At 40.6% G+C, this 10,181-nt stretch overlaps 1 long non-coding RNA gene across 1 annotated transcript in view; it reads left to right on the top strand.

The window, feature by feature from the left end:
• Positions 1–668: 668 nt before the first annotated feature.
• Positions 669–10,181, top strand: part of LOC107299400 — a 13,468-nt gene continuing 3,955 nt past the window's right edge. Inside the window, exon 1 of the long non-coding RNA XR_001549175.1 lies at positions 669–791. This is a non-coding gene — a long non-coding RNA (uncharacterized LOC107299400). The remainder of the gene's footprint in view (positions 792–10,181) is intronic.

Genomic DNA, 10,181 nt, shown 5'->3' with positions numbered 1-10,181 from the left:
CCTCCTCTTCTTCTTCCTCTTCCTCTTCTTCCTCTTCTTCTTTTCCCTCTCTCTGTCTCTTCTCCCCCCATCTAAATCAGCTTAAGAACTGGGGCTGCGTGAGAGCGGCAGATTAAAAGCTGACAGTGTTCAGGTCCTTTTAGAAACCCGACCAAAGTCACATCAGAAAAATCAAATAAAGGACAAATGTTTGGATAGCTTATCTACAGAAGAGAAAAAAGATCACAACCTGCACAATGACAGCTGCTGCTGCTGCTGGGTAGATTATGGGCTTCTCTTCCACCAAAGCCAGGCCACAAAAGAAGAAAAGAGGGAACGGACTACAAACAAACCCCTTTGACCCAAAGGCAATTTCTTCTCTGAATTTAATAAGTTGCAAATTCGGTCCCACGTTGTAGATAGGCTGAGCTGATGGTCAGGGAGGATATCTGGCAGCTGTAAACCCTTTGGTACTTTTTTTACATGCTGGATTTAAGCTTACATTTGCTTAACCCCTGTTTCTCCTTCGCCGTAATCAGCAAACATATAGTATATAAACTGTAATCTGAAGAAATGCCTTTTAATTTTTACTAATCAGGCCGCTAGCAAAAGGACATCGTGATAAGCTTTTGCGCAGCCAGTTTCAACAGGAATTCCACCTGGATCATTATGCTTATCTTTCCAGATCAATGGACTGGCCCTGAAGGGTTCCAAATCCAAGGTAAAGCTGAGGACAGGTACCCTTTGATCCTGTCATGGGGCTGAGGACAGCCTGAGTCAAAAATATCAGAAAGCGTTGAGAAGCATATAAGGTGAGAGCTCGCACTTAAGAGATCTGGGCAACTTTTGTGAGGTCACTCTTAGCCAGGAAATGCCTTCCCAAGCTATTTATAATGCTTCTTTACTTAGTAATACCCTGAAAGTGGCTTCTAGCCAAATGATTTGTGAGGCCCGGAATGGTATTACAGTCGGCCTCGGGGTTAAGGTGGCTAGTTGCGTTTTTGCATCCGAGGCTCGTACGTTTTCTAAATGTCTTCAGGACAGGCAAGGTGTGAAGATGCCCACTGCAAGATCGTAACATTTCAGCATGCTTGACTACATGTAGTCCTTGCCTTATGACCTCAACTGAGTCCAAAATTTCCATTGCTAAGCAAGACATTTGTTAAGTGAATTTTGCCCCATTTGACAACCCTTCCTTGCCACATTTCTTAAGTGTAGTAATTAAATTAGTAGCATGAATCTCTTTTCCCATGGATGTTGCTTGTCAGAAGATCACAAAAGGGGATCACATGATCCCTGGACATGCAACCGTCATAAATATGAGTCAGTTGCTGACCATGGGGAGTGCTGAAATGGTCGTTAGGTGTGAAAAATGGTCATAGCTCACTTTTTTCAGTGCTGTAGTAACTTTGAACAGTCATTAAATCAGTGTTTCTCAACCTTGACAATTTTAAGGTATGTGGACTTCAACTCCCAGAATTCCACAGCCGGCAATGCTGGCTGTGGAATTCTGGGAGTTGAAGTCCACATGCCTTAAAATTGTCAAGGTTGAGAAACACTGCATTAAATGAATGATTGTTAGTTGAGGGCTCTCTGTACTCCAGATGGTGTGGAGGTACTTTCCTGATAGGTATCCTTCACACAAACTGCACATTTCTGTTGTGTGAGACAACCCAGGAGCAAATACAGAAAACAGTGGTTTATAATGAAAAGGTGGTTTATCTAAAATATAATATAATTATACAACAGGAACAATACACGTGCTAAGAGCAGAATCCAACAAACCTTGATTACAGCAGGAAATGGAAGAGAGAGAAAGACTCCAGCAAGGCCTTCCCTTTTATACTCAAGCTCTTAAAGGGATACAGACTCCTGCTGAGTCATTCCTAACATTGCATCATTCATCTCACATTATACAAACTGGTTAGCTTCTAAATCATTGCCTTGATCCTTGACACATCAGGCCCAGACAATTGGTACAGACTCAGTGCAATATCCTCCTCAGAACATAACCTTTAGTGACCATTCCTGGCAGTCCCACCTGTCTTGAATGCTGAAGGATCTTGGGAGTTGTAGTTCAACAGCATCAGAGGAACCAGATGTTCCTCACAATTTCTTTGCGACACCAAGCCAGGATGGCCTTTAGCATAAGAATGGGCAATCCTTTGGTGGCTGGAGCAGTGTTTTTTTCTTTCTTTCTTGACTTATTTCCACTTGACAAGGATGTCTATGGAGATTCTCAGCCATCCAGGTCATGGTTGTCCCAAAGGTGCTTTTTTTCAGGAGGCAACTGGACTTTCTTGTTTTTCTTTGAAGGCATTTCGCTTCTCATCCAAGAAACTTCTTCAGCTCTGACTGGATGGTGGGGAATGGAAGGATTTATATTCCTTGCAGACATTTGCATTTGCATTGCAGTCTTAAATGTGGGCCGGTTACTGAGTGCAATCAAATATGGTCATGTGACCACAGAGGCAACAGCTGTCAGAATCTAGGAACTGTGTCATAACTACTTTTGGGGGGGTGTCTATTGTGACTTTGAACAGTCACTAAATGGTCATAAATTGAGGACTACCTATGGTAGCTGTTGACAACAGAACATCTCTTTCTAGACCAGGGGTCTTCAAACCTGGCCCTTTTATGACTTGTGGACTTCAACTCCCAGAATTCCCCAGCCAGCATGCCTGGCTGAGGAATTCTGGGAGTTGAAGTCCACAAGTCATAAAAGGGCCAAGTTTGAAGACCCCTGTTCTAGACCATTGTTTATCATTTCGTTAATGCCTATAGTTTCTTTTTTTGAACAAAAACAAAACTGAACTGCCTAAAAGTTTGTTAGCTGTTGCACATTAGGAGATTGTCTGATCTTCTGATCCAGTTTCCATTTTATATATTCACTGCTGGCTGTTGTCCTGGAGATATACCAATTTAATTGACACCTAAACAAACAAACAAAACTAAATTAAGAGTAGAGAAACTGTTCTTCTGAAGTTGAACAAATGTATTTATCTGAGAATCCAGAGCACAGACTTTCTCAAAAGACCTTGGCTACCATCGGCAACTATTTAAACCCAACATTCTGCTTTTAAAAATTTAAAACATAAAATAAAAAAAACTCAAGTAGGAGAAAGCCGTTTATTTTTCTAAAGGCCAAGTGAACACACAATGGATAAATACAACACTGAAAAGCAAGCAGTTTGCTTCCTTGTGTGCAAAATGCAAGAAAGCAAATGCTGATATTTGAGAACCTTCGGCAAATAAAATTTCCACTGTTAAGTATGTGTACTAAATTGCAGCCAAATTCTTTTCTTTAACAAAGAGATGTCTTGCATAAACACTGCCCTTTTTAAAAAAAAGACTTCAGCAAAAGCTTACCCTCTATTTTGATAAGCCTTCTATTCAAAACAAAACAAAAGAGACTTTTAAAAAAAAAATAATGTTAATCTCACTTAAAGAACTTTTAAGCCAGGTGGTAGCATTATTGATATACAGGCCTGTTCAAACTGATACTTCTGTTCAACCATGACTGCTCTGTTAGTGCACTCCCTGTGGTTGAGACTCAAACAAAGGAAGAAGTAAAACTTGTTGAATTTATGGAGATTTCCCTTGGCTTAAAAGAAACCTTACAAGATTTCAGAATCAACACGTAGGTCAGCTTTTTACAACTTGAGGTGTTGAATGTCTGTTGTTGTTCAGTTGCGACCAACAAACCCCATGGACCACCCCTGTCCTTCACAGTCTCCAGAGTTTGCCCAAATTCATGTTCATCTCATCTTCTGCTATCACCTTCTCCTTTTGCCTTCAATGTTTCCCAACATCAGGATCTTTTCCTTTCTCCTCATTTGGTAGCCAAAGTATTTGAGCTTCAGCTTCAGTCTCTGTCCTTCCAAAGGACAGTCAGGATTGATTTCCTTTAAGATTGACTGATTGGATCTCCTTACAGTCCGAGGCAGGGGTCCCCAAACCCCGGTCCGTGGACCAGTAACCGGGCCGTGGCATGCCAGCAACCGGTCCACACAAACAAGCAAAGCCCCATCCGCGAGATGCAGACAGCACACAAAACCACGCACCCTCCGGTCCGTGGAAAAACCGGTCTCTGGTGTCCAAAAGGTTGGGGACCTCTGGTACAAGGGAGTCTCAAGAGCAAGGGTCTTCAAACTTGGCCCTTTTGTGACTTGTGGACTTCAACTCCCAGAATTCCTCAGCCAGCGTGCCTGGCTGAGGAATTCTGGGAGTTGAAGTCCACAAGTCATAAAAGGGCCAAGTTTGAAGACCCCTGCTCAAGAGCCTTCTCCAACTCCACAATTCAAAAGCAATTGGACTTCTGATGTTCCATAATTCCCAGTCAGCAAAGTCAGGAAATTTGACTTTTAGGGGCTGTGTGCATTACACAATAAATGTAATTTTATTTATGATTGATTGATTGATTGATTGGATTTTTACCCCGCCCTTCTCCTTGCGGACTCAGGGCGGCTAACAGCCTGATAAAAACAAATACAAAAAATACCAAAATACTATCATTAAAACATAATTAAAAAGAAATATTAGATTGGCCTTTGTTATGGAAGTTGATTTATTGGTGCAATTTACTGTTTTATTATATATACTTCAACAGAGGTTATAAAAACAGAAATTTGCAGCAATCAATGTAACATTTATTTTCTGCTCACCCAGGTTATAAAGCAGGTCAGAAAGAAACACACATTGCTGTATCGCTGTAAACTTCTGATTGCTGTAAGCTTCTGAATAAAAGAATGCCAGGAGGGATTGAAATGTGGAATTAACCAGCTTTATTGAAGAGATTGGCTGGATTCACATATCATTCTAAGTAAAATATGGTTCATTCCATTGTGCCTTGGGTGGTATCAGATACTAACCATCATGGTTTGCTGGTTAAGATTTACAACTTGAAGCATTAACCCAGGCCACTGTGGCATATTCAACCCTAGTTTACAAATCACGATTTCATTTAGCAGTAGTGTTTCGGCAGTCATTCTGCTAATTAGAAGTCCATCTAACAGTAGTGGTATCATCTGGTCTATATTTAACATTTTATTAAGGAGAACAAATGAGGCAGTGTCTCAAAGGTTCTCTGAATATTATGTCCATGGTACTCCTCTGATTAATAAGCTTATTGTATCTCTGGTCACATTGCTGCATTCCTACTCTCACGTGCTCCCAAACAAGCTATTCAATCATCGGTTCCACCTAGTGGTAGGCAACCTTGGCTCTTTTATGACTCGTGGACTTCAACTCCCAGAATTCCTGAGCCAGCCATGCTGAGGGGAAAGGGAGAGGTTTCCAAGCTGAGCCATGCTGGCTCAGGAATTCTGGGAGTTGAAGTCCACGAGTCATGAAAGAGCCAAGGTTGCTTACCCCTCACCTAGTCCATTGCAGACAAGCAGACAGAGCTGTACAGGTAGTCCTCAACTTACGACACAATTGAGCCCAAAATTTCTCTTGCTAAGTGAGGCAGTTGAGTTTTGCCCCATTTTGCAACCTTTTTTGCCACATTTGTTAAGTTAATCACTGCGGTTGTTAAGCTGGTAACACCGCTGTTAAGTGAACCTGGTTTCCCCATGGACTTTGCTTGTAAGGAGGTTGCAAAAGGGGATCACGTGACCCTGGGATACTGCCACCGTCATAAATATGGGTCAGTTGCCGAGCCTCCGAATTTTGATTGCCTGACCATGGGGATGCTGCAATGGTCATAAGTGTGAAAAGTGGTCGTAAGTCACCTTTTTTCCAGTGTCGTCGTAACGGTCACTAAATGAACTGTTGTAAATCAAGGACTGCCTTTAATTTCTTGGGGCTTCCTCCTTCCTTGTTTTAAAGGTAGCATTGCTCCAACTATCCGTTTTTTCAATGCCCCCAACAATTTCCTCTGGGAAGAATTTTACGCTTCGAAAGACACCAACGCTTTTGTTTGTTTTCCTCTTACTGGCTTTATCTAACAGCCGAGCCTTTAAACAGAACTGGTAAACATGTGATGAAGAGAGTGATGAAAAGCTTCATTTAAAGGGCAGTGACTATAATTGTCAACAGTTTTGTGGGATCCTCCCTGCTCTCTGAGCTTCGTTGTTTTCTGGTAGACATCTCATCACCAAACTAGGTAACACCATCAGTGCTTACCCAGTTCGGTAATGAAACATCTGCAAGAAAATAGCCAAGCTCAGAGACCATCAAGGGCTCCACAGTTCAACCCTGAACTTCAAATATTCTCTTCTGTTAAGTGTTTTATTGGCTGTCAAATAATAATAAGAAGAACAACAACAATAATAATAATAATAATAATAATAATAATAATAATAATAATAATACCCTTGCTTGGTAAGGCAAGCAAAGATAGTACCAATAGTAATAGGCGCCTTGGGTGCAATCCCAAAACAACTGAAGCACCACTTGAACACCATTGGCATTGACAAATTCGTCAATTGCAAAAGGCAGCCTTACTAGGAGCTGCTTCCATCCTGCGACATTATCTTTAATACCATCAAACATCCACATCTGCCTATCCCAGGTCTTTGGTAAGGACTCGATAGGTAGACAAAATACCAAATCCAGTCTGAACATCTGGCTGACTGTGCAATGATTAATAATAATAATAATAATTAAAATTGAAATTAAGTTGGAAGGGATCCTAGTCCAACCCCCTGCTCAGGCAGGAAACCCTATACCATTTCAGACAAATGGCTGTCTAGTCTCTTCTTAAAAACTTTCAGTGTTGGAGCATTCACCACTTCTGGAGGCAGGTTGTTCCACTGGTTAATTGTCCTCACTGTCAGGAAGTTTCTCCTTAGTTCTAGGCTGCTTCTCTCTTTGGTTAATTTCCATCCGTTGCTTCTTGTTCTGCCTTCAGGCGCTTTGGAGAATAGCTTGACTCCCTCTTCTATGTGGCAGCCCCTTGATGGAGTCACATCTCATATGTCCAATAAATGTACAGTGTTAGCACTAGGTCCATTGTCATCCCAAGAAATACGGTAACTTTTTCCATTTGCTTTTCATCCTTGTCAACACCATGGTAAGCTAGATGCGTGCAAAGGAATTATTTGCATAACGCAAGGGGCCATTCCTAAATATCAAACAGACTCCTTTCAGCAAAGGTGCAATAACCTCTTTCAAAGTTGGGCTTTAACCAAAGAGCTTGTCCCGAAAATGGCACTCCTTCATAACTAAAACACAAGCTGTTATGCGATGTGATTGTGTTCATGCCACATCAATTAAAGATTGAGTGTCTGTATATTCACGGAACATGTTAATCTCAGGTGATGTTAGGTTTAGAAAAAAAAAACCTGTCACAGGGTGACTTGAATACGTTGCCTTGAGTTTCGAGAGGAAAGTCAAGATATAAATCTGATTTTTCCTCTTTTCGTAACAAGAAAACTTCCTTTTCTGTCAATTAACAATGCACTTTGTGATTCTGTTTGCCCAGTTTTGGCACACTCTGCGATTTGGGCTATGTATGCTTGTGTTTGCCAAACCCTACCTCTTGTTCTGTACTTCCACAAAGTAGGCTCTATTTATTGACCCAAGATTGGAAAGAGGTTTCTTAGTATCCTATCCCTCATTGTGCAGAAGGGATGTCATGATAACTTGATGTAACAAAGAGAACAGAGAGGTTTGGGTTGGCTTAAAGTTCTTGCCAAATTGAGCTCAACTCTGTGTGACTTCACAGACATTTTGTACCTGGGTCACTCTCTTGGCAAAAATAGAGAAGCGGTTTGCTACATTTTTTTTCTTGAAATTTTCTCTGGTCTCCTGTCCAAGTGCTAACCAGACTTTTTTGTCTTTCTTATCGACAATTGTTAAGTCCGGGGTGTCAAACAGACAAGCACCTGCAACATAACACCCCGGACTTAACAATTGTCGATAAGAAAAACAAAAAAGTCTGGAGTCTCCAGTGCCTGGAGACAGCAGAATCGATGAGAAAGAACTGGAGAAGATAACAAAATACAAAGACCTACAAATAGAAATAGAAAGACTGTGGCAAAAGCAAGCAAGGGTAGTACCAATAGTAATAGGCGCCTTGGGTGCAATCCCAAAACAAGTAAAGCACCCCTTGAACACCATTGGCATTGACAAATTCGCCATTAGTCAATTGCAAAAGGCGGCCTTACTAGGAACTGCTTCCATCCTGCGACAATATCTGTAATACCATCAAACATCCACATCTGCCTATCCCAGGTCCTGGGTAAGGACTCGATAGGTAGACGAAATGCCAAATCCAGTCTGAATATCTGGCTGACTATACGATGATCCATAATAATAATAATAATAAAGTTGGAAGGGACCTTGGAGGTCATTGAGTCCAACCCCCTGCTCAGGCAGGAACCCTACACCATTTCGGACGGATGGCTGTCCAGTCTCTTCTTAAAAACTTCCAGTGTTGGAGCATTCACCGCTTCTGGAGGCAGGTTGTTCCCCTGGTTAATTGTTCTAACTGTCAGGAAGTTTCTCCTTAGTTCTAGGTTGCTTCTCTCCTTGATGAGTTTCCATCAGGGGTTCCCAACTGGGGGTGCAAGATGATATTCCAGAGGGGTGCGAAAACGTGGCTTTTCAAAATTATAGTGTATATGCATAATTCATTGCCGTTATTTTGAACTTTTGTAAGGGGTGCGAAAATATAACAGAAGCGTTCTAGGGGCGCGGGGTATAGAAAAGGTTGGGAACCACTGACATATTATATACTTTTATTGATTTATCTAATTTATATAGCCTGCTTAACCTGCTTCCTAAACCTTCAGACTTGTGTTCCAACTTGCTTAACATTTTTTTAGATTAACCAAGGTCACTTAGACCATGCTACTCACTGCTGCTATGCTCTCTTAAAGATTAATGTGTTGATTACAGTTAGCCTTTTATGTATGACCATAATTAGGACTGGAATTTCAGTCACGGTGGTCATTAAGGTCATCATTGGACTTGACCCCAATTTTTACAACCATTTTTATTTACTGTGACTGTTAATGAATCGTGCAGTCCTTGAGCAAATCTGGCTTTCCCAATTGATTTTGTTCGTCAGAAGCTGGCTGGAAAAGTCACACCTTGCTATCCCATGATTGTAAGACATTGCAACCGTCGTAAACACAAGCCAGTTGTTACTGTGGGAGTGGTGCAATGGTCCGTAACTTCAAATAGGGGTTGTAAGTCACTTTTTCCAAGGCCAGTTGTAAGTTGAGGACTACTTATATGCCGTTAAAGATAACCTCATTCCTCTTGGCTGGATTTGGGCCAGCAGTTAGTTATTTATTCTCCAAGTTTTGCTGTATGAAGATCAGACACAACGGCTATAAGTATTTTTACTAGCGGGCCCAATAGTAGCAAAGTCAAAGCCAAACCAAGATACCTGCCTACGGTGCAAAGGGGTGTGTGTGTGTGTGTAGCGGGCCCAATAGTAGCAAAGTCAAAGCCAAACCAAGATACCTGCATAGAGTGCAAAGGGGTGTGTGTGTGTGTGTGTATGTGTGTGTGTGTGTGTGTGTGTGTGGTGGGGATGCAGACCAAGCAAGCAAGCTGAACAGGTTGTCCTGCTATTATTTATGACTGAGCCACCTTCCAGCTTTTGCTGGTGATTTGTGATGAAGGCCAGGCCATATCACCACAGTGACATTTTTCACATCTTTCAGAAATCATTTTACTCTCCCTGATGAAATTCCTTGCAGCATTCCATCTGTCATGCTAAAAGGCTCAAGCTTGTTTTGCGGAAGGGGACTCTTCTTATTTATTTATTTATTTATTTATTTATTTATTTATTTATTTATTTATTTATTTATTTATTTATTTTAATGTCCTGGATTAATCAAAGAAACCTTGCAAAACATGCAGGCAAATAATGCTAAGAGAACAGAACAAGTACGAGGTCTCGAACTGCACTTTTAAGTGCAATACTTTGAATGAAGAGCGGGCCACTTTTAAACTTTTTTTCTTAAAGATTTTCTTTTGGGTTTTGTTGTTATAACAAAAATAATAATGAAATAAATTATTATTTTGAATAACTAAGAAAGGTGAGATAATAATAATAATAATAATAATAATAATAATAATAATAATAATAATAATAATTATTATTATTATTATTATTATTATTATTATTATTATTATTATTATTATTATTATTATTATTATTATTATTATTATTAATAAAGTTGGAAGGGACTTCGGAGGTCATCTAGTCCAACCCCCTGCTCAGGCAGGAAACACTATACCAT

The sequence above is a fragment of the Protobothrops mucrosquamatus genome, unplaced genomic scaffold (genome assembly GCF_001527695.2).
Source record: "Protobothrops mucrosquamatus isolate PMUCROS unplaced genomic scaffold, P.Mucros_1.0 scaffold4868, whole genome shotgun sequence".
NCBI lineage: Eukaryota > Metazoa > Chordata > Lepidosauria > Squamata > Viperidae > Protobothrops > Protobothrops mucrosquamatus.
The sequence above is the reverse complement of the archived record's forward strand: the minus strand, read 5'-3'. Positions and strand labels throughout refer to the sequence as shown.